Source organism: Pleurodeles waltl, chromosome 6 (genome assembly GCF_031143425.1).
Source record: "Pleurodeles waltl isolate 20211129_DDA chromosome 6, aPleWal1.hap1.20221129, whole genome shotgun sequence".
NCBI lineage: Eukaryota > Metazoa > Chordata > Amphibia > Caudata > Salamandridae > Pleurodeles > Pleurodeles waltl.
Genome location: NC_090445.1, coordinates 616486610 through 616504360, shown reverse-complemented (window position 1 = coordinate 616504360; position 17751 = coordinate 616486610). Strand labels below are relative to the sequence as shown.

Genomic DNA, 17751 nt, shown 5'->3' with positions numbered 1-17751 from the left:
AGTCCACAAAAAGTTCTTATCTTGGAAAAGTGGTCTTGCCATTGCAAGTTAACCAGTACGATTTTCAAAGCCTGAAATAGAGTTTTAAGAGCTGCGTTTTCTAAGCAAACACAAATGGTGAATAGTTGAACAAAACCCTTTTTCAGGTTAATAAAAAAAATCATTGTTTCCTCCCCATTTAAATTTCCTTTAACGTTTCAAGTTTTACTGTAAGCATAAGCCCTTAGCCCTGATCTGAATATTTTTGCATCATTGTCATCTCTTCATACTCCGGAAGATGCAATTAGCAACTGAAAGTTGGCAAGTTAACATTTCCAAAGGCTCAGACATTTCACTCATTGTGCAGCAAGTTTAACATTTTTATCCTTTCGAGATATTAACTTTTCTCCATTGGCCCTGGTTATAGGCGAAAAGGATCGCTTTCTATAGTCCTATAAAAGTTGACTTTACAGTTGACCATGGTCAACAAGCTGCTTTTTCTAAGCTATTTAGGTTGGAAAGTTATACTCCAGAGGAGAAGGAGCCACTTATGGTAGTGTAAATCCTGCATGGGAAACGTATGTGGCAATTGTGGCCTTCTGCTACGAACCACTTATGCGCCACACCGGCTTGAGAAAAATAGTTGGATTAAATGCCCATAGGCATAGCTGTTTCAAGAAGGGCCCAAGTGCTGCTAAACCTGTGGTCACACATTTTATGTTCTTTTATTAATTGGCTGCAGTGGTTTTCAGCGTCATCAGATGTTGTAGAAACCCGTACAATTAGAGAACTTAATGCTACGAAATATTGTTTTTTTGTATTACATTGAACAGTTAACACATGAATGAGGGTTTTTGTACACCCTTGTTGAGTACCTACCTACATGATAGATACGCAGCAAGAATGAGCCCCAATTTGGACAAATGTGTGTTTCTAGGATGCCTTTGAAAATGTACGTCTGTGTTTTTTGTTAATTTTTGATTCTTGTCTGTAGCAGTCAAATGGCATTTCACAGTGACCATGGTTTAGGATTAGATGTCATGCTTTTATGGAAATGATACAAGTTCACAAGCAGGTGTTCTCTCATGAAATTGTTAACACGGCTTTCGCGTGGGCTCTGATTAGGAGCGAATTTTAGAGCAAGGACAGCAGTGGTTGCGAGGCGTATAATTTTCTGCTGCACGTGGATAACTTTTATATTTTGAATGGACACTGGAACATGCAGTTGTAGTTACTCTCGAACGTAGCACCTACATTGGGGCCTGGACTTGTGACCTGTGACTCCTGAGGGCCCGAGCGGAGAACCTTGTTGCCAGACGCGGCTCCTCCGCTAGGCCCAAATAGTAAAAGGTGATTTCTGGCAGCCTTTACGCATGGACTCTAGAATGCAACATCTCAGGGGAGTTGTGGTGAAACAGAGATCAGATCTCATGTTAGCTATAAGTCTCAGTCACGCACAGGCAATTAAGGAGATGCAAGAAAGTTGTTAACAGGTTTATTAAAAAGACTAGATTGCAGTCTTTTTAATGTAAAATGCATGCGCTTCAACAATTAGGATAATGAACAATGCAAGAAGAAGAATGGTAAAGATGAGTCGTCAATACAAAGTCCCCTACCATATTGCAATGAACATGAAATGTAAAAATCCCTAAAAGCATAGCATGAGAACCTAATCTCTAACCTAATGAGAGGTAGGTGTAGTCAACCTAGTCTGCCAGTACCTGGTCTATGAGAAGCACCCCCGTTACCTTGGAGTGAGGTCTAGGTCAGACTTCATGGTGACACAAAGGCTGAATCTGCATCATGGCAACGTGCAGCATAGATGGCGTCAATAGCAACTGGTAGGAATCCCTCTGATAATCTTTTCTCCAGAGGTGTATTTATTCAGTTCTTGTAGGACCCCTGTCGCAGGTATGTTCCCAAACAACAAATATGGGGACAGGCTTGTGGCAGCAATTATATAAACAATTCTCTCCAAAAGTACATTATGTTTATGTCACACGTAAGCGAAGTCGGAGGGGGACATGATGTGAATACCTACGTACGTTACTTGACTTTGACGCTGATAGTGACCTCTTCACAGAGTGTCACTGATAACGTGAAATCAAACATCTCTCTGACTATAAACATGGCAGCCATTTTTAAAGAAATAATAAAATAAATAGGCTGAGACAGAGCACAATAAGTAGGTTAAAAGTCACTAGCTGATGGGGGCACAGCCCTGCAAGCCAGAAGGCTAACCATTAAAACTAAACAGGATCCTCTACAAGTGGTTTCCAAGTATAGTCCTCATCGAATGGAATATTTATTGTGCTACGTTTTGTATTACTATGTCGATCCACCCTCCTTCTTAACCAATCTTTTTATATCCAGAGTTTTGGGTTCAAGATTCATCAAGGAATGTAATCATAAAGACCCTCACTATTGTCCGAGAGTCCATAACTCCGGCAGCAGGAGCACAGTAAATCTCAAAATGCGTTTTGGGTTTCTATTCATGTTGCCCAATTGTTCAGTGACTATCCAACTAAGCCATTCTACTGAATGTATTGTTAAATTTGCATCTCAAATTACTCTGGTGCTCATAAATGCAGGTTTTTAGTTTCCTCATCATCATGCAGGGAGCAGAGGCATGGATTCATTGGTTTACTCCGTCAGAGTTTGAATTAGTGTATCTACTTTGTAATGTTATCATGCATACACTACAGTGACCATAAGGGTAATGACCTGTTGCTTTGGGAGACCCCACAAATTAGGTGTACCAGCCATATCCGTCTTGGGTGGGTGGTCTCTAGTATGTACTAACATGCCCTTGAGACTCCCTCCTTTGCAAGAATTCTAATGTTCATGAAATTGATGGCTGTGGTTGTAGTACCACCTTGGCGGTTAGGTGATTTCAGTTTTCTCCTACCTCGATGTCTGGCTGTTGAAGACAGGCTCAATATAGTCAGTCACCAACCACCTCTAGGTGACGGCGAAATTCCTGACGTCATTGGACTCACTGTTAACATGTGGCAGTCACACCTGACTCTGCAGATGCTCCCTGTCATTGGAGCCATCCTGAGCGTGGTGCAGTTTTGTCCATTCCCTGTATCACATGTTAAGGACATGCGGGCTATGATGCTTACGTTTCAGCCTTGATCCTGGGTCTCTGTGAAAGGGGATCTGAGGCCTCTGGGCTGCTCGCATCCTGCAGTCAACTATACTAGATGGCATGTTCGCACTCTGCAGTGGAGTCTTAATGGACCCAGCACCAAAGGCACCTGTCAGATAACATTGAAGTTTGAGGAGACTGCAAATTGGAGTGGTGGCTCATCAACCACAACTGGACAAGTAGCACACCTCTCTCCCTGCCCCATCCAAAGTTGGCAGTGGTGACCGATGCGTAGCTGCTGGCATGAGGAGGCCATCTGGAAGAGGTGGTGATCAGAGGGAACTGATCTCCGGTAGAGACCCCTCTCCACATCACCCTATTGTAGTAGTGGGCCATTTGCCTGTCGCTGAAAGCCTTCATACCATCAACCCAGGGGTCTCCTGGACCACTCCCTCCTCATGTGATACTGCAAAAAGCTGGGGGTTGGAAGTGTGGGGTGCTGTGCCAGAGGCGCTCTCTCTGGAGGATCAGGGCATTTCCCTGATCCTGAACCTCCTACCAGGAACTTTGAATGCCAGGGCGGAATAAACTAAGCTACCAGCACCTGACGAACCACAAATGGTTATTTAATCTCGCAGTTACATTCCAAGATAGCACAGGGCATCTTGCAGCGGCGGGGAGATCCCTGGCTAGATCTTTTCTCCACAGCCAAGAATGCACAGTGTTAAAACGTTTGCATGCTGGAGTTTCTAAGAAGGCTGTCTCCTGGAGAAGTATTCTGGATAAGAGTGCAGCGCCTGTGTGCCATGACTACTGCTGTTGCCTCTCGTTACCTGAGTTCTGAAGATCAGAAACAACCTTTTCAAGACCTCCAGCTGGCTCTCTGTTTGGCAGAGTGTGAGAGTGGTATCTGGATCTTCTGTCTTCCTGTAAGACTATCGCTTTGGAAGGATCTCATGTTGCAGCAGCAGGCAGGTTCCTGCACCAAAACCTGTGCAATATGCACCTCCATGTATGAAGAATGAGTAATGACTGGTGACTGGGTTTGATCTTCCTCCTCGAGTTATAGATGTCCTCCTGACTGCCAGTCATCCTTCTACAAAGTCGGTCTAGGCCAGGCATGGGACAAGTTTGTTGCTTGATGCAGGCACCTTAATCACTGATTGTTACAGCCCAAACTGTTGGGTGTCTTGTTGTTTGTTTTACTTTGGCCCTGCAAGGACTTGCAGCTGCACTGTTCAAGGTTGTCATCCATTTCAGCCTTTTTATGTCTAGCAGACCAGCCATCCTTTCAGATAACACGAAATGCTGATGTTTCTAAAATGTTTCACTCATTTGCTTCATCAGAAACCCGTTGTGATTCCACTCATGATCTTAATCTAGTCCTCACTTTCCTTATGGGCACATTAGTTAAAGCCATGCAGAGCTGTTCACTATATCTCCTGGCGCTGTTTTTGGTCACTTTGACTACAGATTGTTGCATGAGTAAACTCCAAGCTCTCTCAGCGCAGCTGCCTGATAAATTTGCACAAAACATTTTGTGACCTTGAGGACCAGGGCAATTGTTTCCCAAAAGTTGCAACTGCTTTTCATGTTGGGAAGTCCATCACTCTTCCACTGTTCTTTGCTCTTCCGTACCACATGAAAGAAAAGGATAAACTCCATCGGGTGAGCCCCAGAAGAGGTTTAAGCTTTTACATTGCTGGATAAAAGGCAAGGCAAGGCAGTGCAAAATGACCTTTGTTTAGATGGATAGCCCTCGGCATTAAGATCTGCTATGCACTGTCAAAGAAGCTGCCTCCAAAGGGGTTGAAGGCCCATTCCATTAGGCTTGAGGCTATCTTGTGTGCTGGTACTATGTGCCTATCCATGACGGCTGTCAGACAGCAGCATGGGCATCAGTACACACTCTTACAAAGCACTACTACAGAGACAGCCACATTCAGTTGGAGGAGCATTTCTCCCATTCGATCCTGCAGGACATTTTTGGAATGAGGCATTCCACATACTCTCCACCTTAGGAGTAACTACTTTGGTATCTATTCTAAAGGTGAGGTATCTGTGCTTAAGGGTGTCCATCGGAATTAGTAGTTACTTTAATAACACTCTTTCTGGTATATATCTAACCGAAGATTCATCAACTGAATATACAAAATTATGGCTGGCGGTTGGGGCCGGAGTGTCAAAGAGGAATATAGCTAAAGCATGGGGTGCATCAATGCTTCCCAAGATTCCAGACTGGGAGAGAGAGACTTAGGCTGGTGCCAATGGTGTAAAAAGTGGTATACCAGGGTAGGGGCTGTGTCAAAAAATGAGAGATGATTTGGGGCAATGGGTGCTCTTTCTGTGAAGATGGGACAGGACTGGAATAGAGTTGTATTGGGTAGAGGGTGGAAGAGATTGGTGATGGTGGAACCTGGGGAGAGTGCCTTTTCACCTGCATGTATGTTGGGGGAGATCTAGATGTTACTATGCAGTGAATCGATGTACTGTGCCATGCTGATGCTCCAAGAACGGTTTGTATCGTATTATGCCAGTGCCACTGTTCTTCAAATAAAAAGATGTATTAAAAAAAATATTTCCTCAGCTGAATAATATGCTTTTGCGCCAGACTGGACCCAGAAGATTTAATCATCCCTCCTGCTTTCTGTAAAAATCTACCACAAAGGACATAACCAAAGGTAGCTTGGTCTTCTTAGTGTCTTTCCGACGCTCCTGCTCCCTCCCTCATTTGTCTCCTCCCCATTTCTTTGCTCTCGTTCTTTTCCCACTTTCCTACTTGCCTCTCTGCTGTGCCCTTTCATCTTCTCTTTGTGACCTCTCTGATATTTTCATCTCAACTGTGCTGTTTTTCTCTCTTCTTTGTAACTCTCCCCCAATGCTTTTAGTTAACAAAAGTTGAGACTGCACGTTTTCAACAGTCCCTCTCCACCAACATTATTAAATCTAAATAATGTTGCAGGTTTGTAACTTCATGCTTGGGGACGCACAGCGACATCTCTGAGATGCTAATTATTTAGCTTTCTGCTGTTCACTGCCTTTATCTTGCAGCTTCCCTGAGGGGCCTCTTGCCAGATGGGAAACTCTCGAGACCCTTCGTACCGCCGGGCCCTTTGTAATGCCCCTGTACCCCATAATGCACAAGGAAACATATTCCACCTCTGACTCTCTGATCCCTCCCCCTGGTCCCCTCCAATTCAACCTGTTTCCATGGCTTCGTGTCAAGTACACACCAAAAGCATTTGAATTAACTATGGCCAACTGGATCACATTCAACCAAGGGACAGCAAGTTTTCAACATAAAACAAAAAGAAGGCATAGCTATGTCAACCACATTGAAGCAGCATTGTTTGAAACGCCCTTTGGCCTGATCTAATAAGAATGACTAGCAGATGATATGGAGTAATCACCATTTTAATTTTGCTGTTCCTATAAAACAGCACATTTCCTTGGCCAAGGGACGAGTCTGCCTTAATACCATGTATCACCTTTCTCTCAGAAAAGACCATTCCACACTGCATGGACAGAGGATGAGCACATTATTTTACTGAATAGCTCTAGGACCGAACCAAATCTCCATCTTCTGTGTTGCTAGAGGACAGAGAAGGACTAAGTTCTAAAGAAAGGGCTGAGCCTTTCAGTAGCACAGAAGTCTCTTCCCATGATTCTGACTGCTAAGGTGAGCAACCTCCAAGTCCCCTCCAAAACCTGCACCAGAACCCAGGACCAGAATGACAACTCGAGATTCAGGTGCATGCTCCAAGAACCAAACACTGCACCTGGCCCAAAAAAAAACCTAGTTCTGGTCAAGAGTATCTTCCATCATGGGAGTGACATCCAAAGAATCATCTGCTCCATGGCAAGGAATGTCCTCATAAGTTAATTGCTTTCAGTGACTAACCACTTATGGAAAAGGCTCACCAGCCAACACCGGCCACTTTAGTTAAAACAGTTTGGTGGCAAAAAGGCAGTATTGAAGCTTTAAGCAAAGTAATTGAGCCAAGAGTCCATGAGGATGCTGAAATCAATACCTGAAATATGAAGAGGGTGAGCAACCTGATCATCAGGAGAGTACCATTTATAGTCACACCCTGAGAGGGCATATAGCTTCATGACCGCCTTCTCCCACCAAGCCAGCATGGAAGAAGCTAAGGCTAAAATTTGACAGGCAATCTCAGAAAATATTAGGGCACACGTTTTATCTAAAAAGAAGCTTTTAGAGGCAGCACTGCCTACACCATACAAGCACCGCATGGTCCATTGTTCATGAGGGCATGAAGACTCTGACGTACTTGCAGACAGTACAAAAAATGTGCTCCTGCTGTGTTCTGATGACGTCTTGCCACCAGATAAACAGTAAGTGTATTGATACAGAATGAAATCTTATTGCACTGGGAGCAGAAATGCAGTGGTGCATTGCAAACTCAGTCGCTCTCCTCACTGGGTATGATGTGGATTAACAGAACGAGATAGAGGTACTGCTCAAACCTCTCCCTGTCACCCGTTAAGAAAAGGATTAAAAAGCTAGTTTAAAAGGGGAAAATAATTTCCAGTTTCATTATACGCTACAACTTAAATGCAAGTTAACATCAGCATACTTCTCAGACATTGCTTGTGGCTTAGAATCCCAGTTTTTTTGTCCATAAGTGCAGCTGCATTTCATAAACCTTCTACTTGATGGTAAACACCATTTCAGCCCTAAAGTCTAAAGGATACTTGAAAAAGTTAAAAAGGACACTCACACTACCAAAGCCACAGGCTTTTTGGATCATCACCAGCAAAAGTAGGGTTTTCATAGACATATCACAAACAAAACAGTGAAAGGTCATCTTGTTATAACAGGCAGCAATTTAAAGAGCAGCATCCCTTTTCAGGAATGTTGGCATCAGTCTGTACAGGGACAGTATCCAGGTAGTGTATTCCTGTGTAACTAAAGCTCAGGGTGCACAAGGTAGAGGCATGCTTGCCTGTAAGCAATGCCCCATTAGTTCTTTCCACAGCCCCCCTACATCTGTTGGAGGATGAATGAGGTAATACCTTCCTGTGGCACGTGGATCGAATGTGGAAGGGAAACACATTCGATCTAGGTCACGGGGAAGGAAACCTTTGGGGAGGATTTGGATGCGACGGTTAAGGACGACAGCAGTTTGTTGACATCGCTCCTGCATTAAACCAACGCTTTTACGAAAAATAAAGTATTTTTTTCTTACCCGGTTGTCCTCGTCTTAACAATGGTGACGAGGCGGGCAAGCAGGATGATGTAGAAGTGGAGCTACTAAGGAATCGTAAGCACTGCGTAGACGGCTAGTGAGCAGCATGCAGGGCGGGAGACGATCGGCAAGAAGATAGTGTCAACGTGTTACTGACAGTTTCTGTGCACATCGCTTACCCCGCACTGGGTTCCTGTTGCCGATGAGGTTTGGCGCTCACATACTTGATTTTAATGAACGCACAAGCCTTTCCATAGGCGCGCGTTAAAGTTACTTTTGTTTGTTTTCCTCGCGGGGCATCTTTGACGTCGGTGCGTCAAGAATCACCTGCTGAAACAAGGCGAAAGGCAGACATCAGAGGGGAACGAAGTTGATAGGTTCAATCTGGATGCCAATCTGCCAATATCGGTGTCCGCTGCAGATTCAACTTTGTGAGGATTCTGTGCGTGCAAGGAGCATTGAAATTACAGAGGATTGTACACAAACTATGAGGAAGGAAGTTAAGGATAATGACACTGTGTATTGTTTGAAGTGATCGAGATGGTAAGGAAAAAAGGAAATGGTTAGTATCACGTTCTGTTGGTGGGATAACAAATCTGGAACTAATAACAAAGGCATATTGTGTTTTAGGTGTGGTGCCAATTCGCATGTTGCAAATTTTAGTGGATGTCTGGGTGTTGGGAAGGTTTGTAGTATGTGCAAGAAAAAGGGACGTTTTGCGCGAGTCTGTAAAAGTTTTGGAAGTAAAGTGAGTTGCATTGTGGAGAGTGTGGACGATAATGAATTTGAGGAGAAAATGCAGAACATGGTATTGAGCATTCGGAGTTGTAACACAACCATCTTCTAGATTAAATCCTTGGTGGTTAAGGAACAGGAAACAAAATAATTTAGATAGGAATGATTTTAACTCTGTGAGGGAACGTATGCAAGAGTACCAAAATAAAGTACAGAGAAGAATTAACAGTGGTAAACCAATGCCGAAGTTGGTGTAGGACAGTATGTACGAGTGAAAAATCATGGATTGATAAATAAGGGGAATGCTAGATGGACATGTCCTGTGAAGGTTGCAAGGGTTTTGGATGGTGCTGTTCAACTTTAGGATGGAGGACTACGCAATCAGCATGTACGTTTGTTTAAAGCAAGTGACACTTATGAAAGGAAGGTGTGTAATGATTCAGGTGAAGATAATGGATATTTGTGGAGAGATGATTCCATATCTCGTTCAGAGGAGGTGCGTTTTGGTGGGGGTTGAAGGAAATTAATCTAGGGATCGTGAGAATATGTTCGGAAAAGTCAGAGGGAAAGGAAATTACCAAGGCATTTCAATGAGTTTGTGATGGTTAGTAAATAGGTAATGGTTATGTACGTTTTTTTAAAATTGAAATTGTGTACATGCATATATTGGGGTGTGTTTTTTTTTTTTTTTTTTCTTCCCTTTTGTTTGTTTAGTAAGGGGAAGGATGTGTGGCGCATGCATCGAATGTGGAAGGGACACACATTCGATCAATGTCGCGGGGAAGGGAACCTTTGGGGAGGATTTGGATGCGGCGGTTAAGGATGTCAGCAGTTGGTTGACATCGCTCCTGCATTGAACCAACGCATTTACGAAAAATAAAGTATTTTTTTCTCACCCGGTTGTCCTCGTCGTAACATTTCCTCAATGGTAGAATATAATCTCTGATCAGTATGTATTTTCTACTGCTGCTTTGGGGTACTCATTGGAATTTCACAGAACACTACCCAACTTTTCACCTTGTCCATACAAGGAGCTTCACAAACTCTTTTTGCAGGAAATAAAAAGTAGCCTACTAAAAGAAGTGATCAAACTAGGTCCACAAGGTCAAAAGTGACAAGCTCTGTATTCCATGTACTTCCTTATACCACAAAAAAAGACACACTATTGCGGCTGATATTCAAACTTTTATCTCTCAGAGCAGGAAGATCAGTCCTACTCACCACAATTATTTATGGTTTATGGTAAGTCATTATCCATTCAAAATGTTGCCCTTGTGGCTACTACAGCCCCGTAGTATTTTCCAAATGTCTTGCTGTAGTAAGGGTGTATTACACAGTCACGTTCATGTGTTTTTGTACGTAGATGATTGGCTGATAAAAGGGAGCATCCAGACGCAATGTCTAACACTTGTGCAGAAAACCTCTCACTTCCTCACCTATTAGATTTGATGAGAGATGTTAAACAAGTATTTGCAATGCAACGAGTCTTGCATTTGCTCGAGTTAGAGCTATTAGCGTTGTAAACTCCTAACCGGATTTTTCTTGCCACATAAATTTGAAAAAAAATAATGTTTGTGCTCACGCTATGTCAAACCCAGCGCAATCACGCTGAAATTGAAAAACAAAAAACTGAGCTCGATCACAATATGTAAAACCCAGCGCGATCACGCTGCGAGGAAAATAAAAAGATGAAGTAATTGAGAAACCAGGCTGAAAACATGAAGCCTTGTATGTTTTCAGTAGTTTGCCTGTGAGCTCGAGGGCTAAACACTGAAAAAGGCATGACGTATGCCTTTCACTAATGAAATCAAGCGGATTTTAAAAGGCAAGCTCACGAACCAATTAAAGTGACAGGCATGGCATGGATGGGTAAAAGCCCAAAGAGAGATTACAACATGGACGGAGCACTTGTGCGCTCGACCCTAAAATGGACATCTTTGTTGTCAGCCAAACGTAGCATTCCAGGGGGAAACAATGCATGCACGAATGGGCAAGCGTCCTCAAGCCACAGCAAAACAAAAAAAAGGTATTTCAGTGGCTGCTTCCCCTTTACCAGAAGTCACCGGAACTGACAGTTCTGGCAATAAAGAAAATTCTACGCATGATGAAGTGAAATATTGCCGTAGTACCAAATGCCGGGTTGCACATTCATCTGGAAAATTTGAAGGTCTAGTGTTGGTGGAGGGTGGTAATGGAGGGCAGAGTGTTAAGAACACACTTAAATGGTGTAATCTTTTTACTGGGCAGATAGTTCCTTTGGGCACAGCTGCAAGTGACTATAAGTACAGCGGCACCGCTCATGCATTGGGAAGCACATACAGGGAGTGCAGAATTATTAGGCAAGTTGTATTTTTGAGGATTAATTTTATTATTGAACAACAACCATGTTCTCAATGAACCCAAAAAACTCATTAATATCAAAACTGAATATTTTTGGAAGTAGTTTTTAGTTTGTTTTTAGTGTTAGCTATGTTAGGGGGATATCTGTGTGTGCAGGTGACTATCACTGTGCATAATTATTAGGCAACTTAACAAAAAAATATATATACCCATTTCAATTATTTTTCATTACCAGTGAAACCAATATAACATCTCAACATTCACAAATATACATTTCTGACATTCAAAAACAAAAAAAAAACAAATCAGTGACCAATATAGCCACCTTTCTTTGCAAGGACACTCAAAAGCCTGCCATCCATGGATTCTGTCAGTGTTTTGATCTGTTCACCATCAACATTGCGTGCAGCAGCAACCACAGCCTCCCAGACACTGTTCAGAGAGGTGTACTGTTTTCCCTCCTTGTAAATCTCACATTTGATGATGGACCACAGGTTCTCAATGGGGTTCAGATCAGGTGAACAAGGAGGCCATGTCATTAGATTTCCTTTTTATACCCTTTCTTGCCAGCCACGCTGTGGAGTACTTGGACGCGTGTGATGGAGCATTGTCCTGCATGAAAATCATGTTTTTCTTGAAGGATGCAGACTTCTTCCTGTACCACTGCTTGAAGAAGGTGTCTTCCAGGAACTGGCAGTAGGACTGGGAGTTGAGCTTGACTCCATCCTCAACCCGAAAAGGCCCCACAAGCTCATCTTTGATGATACCAGCCCAAACCAGTACTCCACCTCCACCTTGCTGGCGTCTGAGTCGGACTGGAGCTCTCTGCCCTTTACCAATCCAGCCACGGGCCCATCAAGACTCACTCTCATTTCATCAGTCCATAAAACCTTAGAAAAATCAGTCTTGAGATATTTCTTGGCCCAGTCTTGACGTTTCAGCTTGTGTGTCTTGTTCAGTGGTGGTCGTCTTTCAGCCTTTCTTACCTTGGCCATGTCTCTGAGTATTGCACACCTTGTGCTTTTGGGCACTCCAGTGATGTTGCAGCTCTGAAATATGGCCAAACTGGTGGCAAGTGGCATCGTGGCAGCTGCACGCTTGACTTTTCTCAGTTCATGGGCAGTTATTTTGCGCCTTGGTTTTTCCACACGCTTCTTGCGACCCTGTTGACTATTTTGAATGAAACGCTTGATTGTTCGATGATCACGCTTCAGAAGCTTTGCAATTTTAAGAGTGCTGCATCCCTCTGCAAGATATCTCACTATTTTTGACTTTTCTGAGCCTGTCAAGTCCTTCTTTTGACCCATTTTGCCAAAGGAAAGGAAGTTGCCTAATAATTATGCACACCTGATATAAGGTGTTGATGTCATTAGACCACACCCCTTCTCATTACAGAGATGCACATCACCTAATATGCTTAATTGGTAGTAGGCTTTCGAGCCTATACAGCTTGGAGTAGACAACATGCATAAAGAGGATGATGTGGTCAAAATACTCATTTGCCTAATAATTCTGCACTCCCTGTATGAGCAACTAGACAATTTAGAGAAGCTGATCACCACAGGCACTGCTCTAGTACATCAATGATTTGTGGCTGTAAGGAAATTGGGTTTTTGCAGGTTTTACCCACTTTTTTCCCCCCATTTGGACTATTAGATGCTGGTTTGAGAGTGCACTGAGGCCTGCTAACCAGATTTCAGTGCTAGTGTTTTAAATCCGTAAAGAGTACATGTCAAATTGGGTACACCCAATTGGCAAGCCCTGAGTTACTTATAAGCCCCCAGTGTATGGTACTGAGGGCATGTAAGACAGTGTCCACTCAGGGCTGAAATATTGTTTGTGCCACCCTTTGCGACAAGGTACAAAATGACTTCCAGCCTTTCACTGCGGATTGGAAGGACAGTGTTTTCACTGTCTGGTCGACACTGCATTCAAAGCAAACCCATTGTATCCCTTAACATTATATATGTCTCCCTTAAAGAAAGCCTATGGAGTCCTATAGCAGAAAGCTGTATTTTGTGAACTAAGATATGTTTTTCAGTGTGTCTTAACGGCAACATATCCAAATTATTTTGCTGTGGGTAAAGTTGGCTTGGCTAACCCAGGGTTACCGGGTGGTTCCCAACCTGGCTAACTTTTGTGGTTCAAATTTCTTTATTAAGTTTCAGCTGAGTAAAAGAACAAAGGGGGAACGCAGCACCCTCCAAACATAGAAAGGAAAGACAAACAGTCCATCGATAAACTACCACCTCTTCCCAAACCCTATCCCACCCCCCCGGTTCACATGGTTGCTATCAAGCCGTAAAGAAAATGTACAGGACGGTTTGTGTTCTTCCAACTTTCACGTCCCTAGGGGTTGCCCCTTGCATTGAGGCGCAGGAGTTGTATTTAGGACAGGTCAGCTCTCTGAACTCCCCAGAAAGTAGGGTCAGAAAGGGGCACCATAGCTCTCTGTAGGATTTCCCCTGTGCGGTAATGGTAAGAGTAGGCTTTTCCATCCCCAAGATCTGCCATAACCGATGTAACCATCCCAATGGTGTAGGGGCCTGTGGGGAACCCCAGTGTGTCAGAATGTTCTGTAGGGCTGCACCTAGCAGGGGTGTGGAATGTATTAAAATATCTACTTGTCCAGGGGACAGGTAGCTTCTCAAATCTACTTGTCCTGTAAAAAGATCTACTTGTCCCTTTGGTGCCATGTAGTGTGGCGACAAATTATGGCAGCAATTAATAGCCTCTCTGATTATGCCAGGGCTACTACCATAGTAGGGCTTGAATACTTGGAGTTTCAATCCCTACTGTAGCAATTTCCTTATTTTGCCACCTTTCTGCAGATCTGCATACTGGGGCTGGAGGAAGCAGTAAGCAATAGTTCCAGGGCTGGAATGCCTTTGAGTCTGCAAACCTACTAACCTGCATGTTTTAAAGATTTTTACCAGCTTCTCTCTAATATTTTCCCATAATAAGAAAGGTTGGACATTTACTCCTGACAATGGCAGAATTAGAACTTCTTCCAGGGTTGGGAAGAAAGTGGCTGGAGGGAAAATGAACTTGCAAATGCTCAATAGATTTTCACATGAGCAAATCTACACATCGTATTTACCCACGCTAAAATACAGTTCACAAATATTTTATAGGGGTACGACATATACCATGGGTGCACTTGTGTGACTTTCTTTAAGAATTTGGGGCCACAAGTAGGTAGGTTCATATTTGTGACCTGCAAATTGCAAGTCGCAAATCCGAATGTAGGATGGTGTCCTTGACACCATCTGTGATTCGCAAGGGCTTCGCAAATGCCCACATCATGAATAATCATGAGGTGGGTCGCAATTTGCGACCCCCTCACGAATGGTGGCCTGCTGGAGACAGCAGACCACCATGTCTGTGACTGCTTTTCAATAAAGCAGTTTTTTTTTTTTGTAATGCAGCCAGTTTTCCTTAAAGGAAAACGAGATGCATAACAAAAACGAAAAATGAAACGTTTTCGTTTCCTTTTTTCAGAGCAGCCAGCGGTCCGCAGGACCACTGCCTGCTCTGAAAAAATGTTTACAGTGACATTCACAATGGGGAAGGGGTCCCATGGGGATCCCTTCCCTTTTGCGAAAGTGTTATCACCCATTTGAAATGGGTGCAAACTGCGATTGGTTTGCGCCCACGTTCGCGGTCACAAAACAATCCTACATTGCACTGCGAGTTGCAATTAGGAAGGGAACACCCCTTACTAATTGCGAGTCGCAAACCCGTTTTGTGATTCGGTAACCAGGTTACTGAATCGCAAAACTGGGTTTGTGCATCGCAATGTGCTTTTTGCACGTCGCAAACAGCGAAAGTCGCTGTTTGCGACATGCAAAAAGCTACCTACATGTGGGTCTTGGTCCCTAATTAGGTCTGGTGTTAACAAAGACATTTTGTTTTTATTAAACTTCTATTTCTCTCTCTTTCGGCTGGCTTTACTGTGAGTGATCGCATTCTGCTCTTCCACAAGGAGCATATTGCCACACAAAGTAGTTTTGTTCAATGTCAGGAACTACAGTGGCAATCAGTGACGTAACGAAACTGGAGGGTGCCCCTTTGCAAAGAACATGGAGGAGCCCCCTCTCCACACTCACTCAGGGCAGGTGCTGTGCTGACGGGGCCCCCTGGAGGGCGGCTGCGGGGCCTTTGTTATGCCGCTGGTGGCAACGTGTGCTTTAAGAGTTCAAAAACTTTTTGGGGGGGGTTTGCCAATGTTTGTTACAATGTTGAGGGCCTGGTAGCTCCCACAACAATAAAGTGTTACAAAAGCCATGTCAAAACAAGACACGCATTGATGAAACTAAAAGACGTATAAAAGTATGTCAGATCAGTTGGCTTTGTCAGTGTTTGTTTATTTTCATGCTTCCCATAATCGTGTTGAAAATGGTTACACTGATTTTCCATTAGAAATATTTTTGGGAAATACTAGCATGCATCAACACATTTTACTAAATGACACTTCATTTGCATATAATCAGAGAGCATTATACTTAGCCTCTTAGTCTAAACTTTTCAAACATGTGTACACATTTTTTTTTTTTTTTGTACTGGAACCAACGTCAGTAGTGAAGTGTGACCTTAAAACATTTCTTTACAGCACGCACCCTAATAATGAAGGCTTTCAAATAATGAACCATAAATACAAGTTCGAACAGCATTATCTTTTGGAAACACATTACCTCAACTGCAGAGAGTTCAACTCTCTGTAAACAGTCAGCCAAAGGGTTTGTGCTGCAGGGGGTTGGGCCTACTTGTCCCAAGGACAAAGTAAACATAAAAACTTGTTGCCCTTGACCCCAAACAAGATGTCCCGGGCGATAGGAATTCCACATCCCTGGCCTAGGCTTAAATGGCGTCCCTTTAAGGACTTGAGTGGGAATGTCAGAGGGTTTGGGAGGCCCAGCACGATGGAGGTTAATGTAGGCTGTTAACCTCGGCAGTTGGGTGTCATGGTGGTCAGTTTCATCCACAATACCCTCCCAATATGAGACCAGCTTTGGGCAGTCCCATAGAAGGTGGGTCAGCGTGCCTGGATCCCCGCATCCCCTCCAGCACAGAGGTGAATGCAAGCAGTCGCTGTTGTGGAGCCTGGCCAGGGTGAGGTACCAATATGTGGCTATCTTCATAGCGGTCTCCATGCTAGCTGCACTGTGTGCTGTGTGGCAGACCCTATAGTAGATCGCCTCCTACTCTATGGGTGTTAAAGGTCTCCCCAGTTCTGCCTCCCATCTTGCCTGGCTCGTGACTCTGGATCGTTGGGCTGCTTTCTGTAGCATGTCATAGAGGTCTGAGATTATATGTTTATCTGTCTTCGTCAGTAACCATCTCTCGCACTGCGTGAGAGGTCGGCATGCCCCTTTCTGGATCAACAACAGGTTCATCACCCAGTGGCGAATCTGGAGGTAGCACATTCGCCCAGTCTCTGGTAGGGAGTAGATGTTACTTAAGCTTTCAAAGGGCAGTAGACCTTCATCTAACAAGTGTCCGATGGATCGACATGTTGGGGACGTCCAAGATCGGAAGGGTCCTTGATTCAAACTCGGCGTGAAGTCTGGACTCCCTACCATGGGCATCAGAGGTGAGGGGAACAAAGTCTGACCCCTAGTGCGGACTGCTTGGTCCCATGCCTTCATAGTTGCTGTAGTGACGAGGGAAGAGTAAAGGCCCCATGGTCTGTGACAGCGCGGGAGGAAGGGGATCTTCCAGAGTGAGGTTCCAGCAATTGCACCGTCCATGAATCGCCACCGTCTATCTGACTTCGGCTGGGACCACTCGACTTGGTACTGAAGATGGGTAGCCCTGTAATATTGCCAAAAGTCTGGGATTCCCAGGCCTCCCCTAAGCAGGAGTTGGTAAGCTGGTTGTTGGGCCATTCTAGGTTTCCCCTCAGCTTATATGAAGTGATTAACTTAATGCTGTAACGCCTGGAGAGAGCGGATGGAGGCTCTGACGGAAGCGCCTGGACTGGTAGGACTGACATTTTTATGGCAACTACATGAGAAATGAAATAGGATGTAGTCTCCATTGTGTCAGATCTTGTTTGACACTCTGGAGAAGTCGCTGATAGTTCAGCTTTCAAGATTCTGTGACTGCCCTAACTATCTGTATGCCCAAGTATGGGATGGAGTGCGGCTGCCAGTGAAATGGGTACTGCTGAGCCATCAAGTCCACAGTATCCTTCGAAAGCATGCGGCTATGTGCCTGGGACTTCGAGAGGTTTATCCTGAAACCCGACACCTCCCCAAATGCCTCCACCACCTTTAAAAAAGCTGGGAGGGCCCTTAGCGGGTCATCAGGGCTACTACCACGTCATCCGTGTAAAGTGCAACAGAATGTTCATCACCACTGTAGAGAGCCCCAGTGATTTCTAGGCTGTCCATC

General features: G+C 44.1%; 1 protein-coding gene across 3 annotated transcripts in view; it reads left to right on the top strand.

Annotated features, from left to right (window-relative positions):
• Window positions 1-17751, top strand: part of PPP1R12B (protein phosphatase 1 regulatory subunit 12B) — a 786992-nt gene that overhangs the window by 129388 nt on the left and 639853 nt on the right. The window lies entirely within an intron of this gene.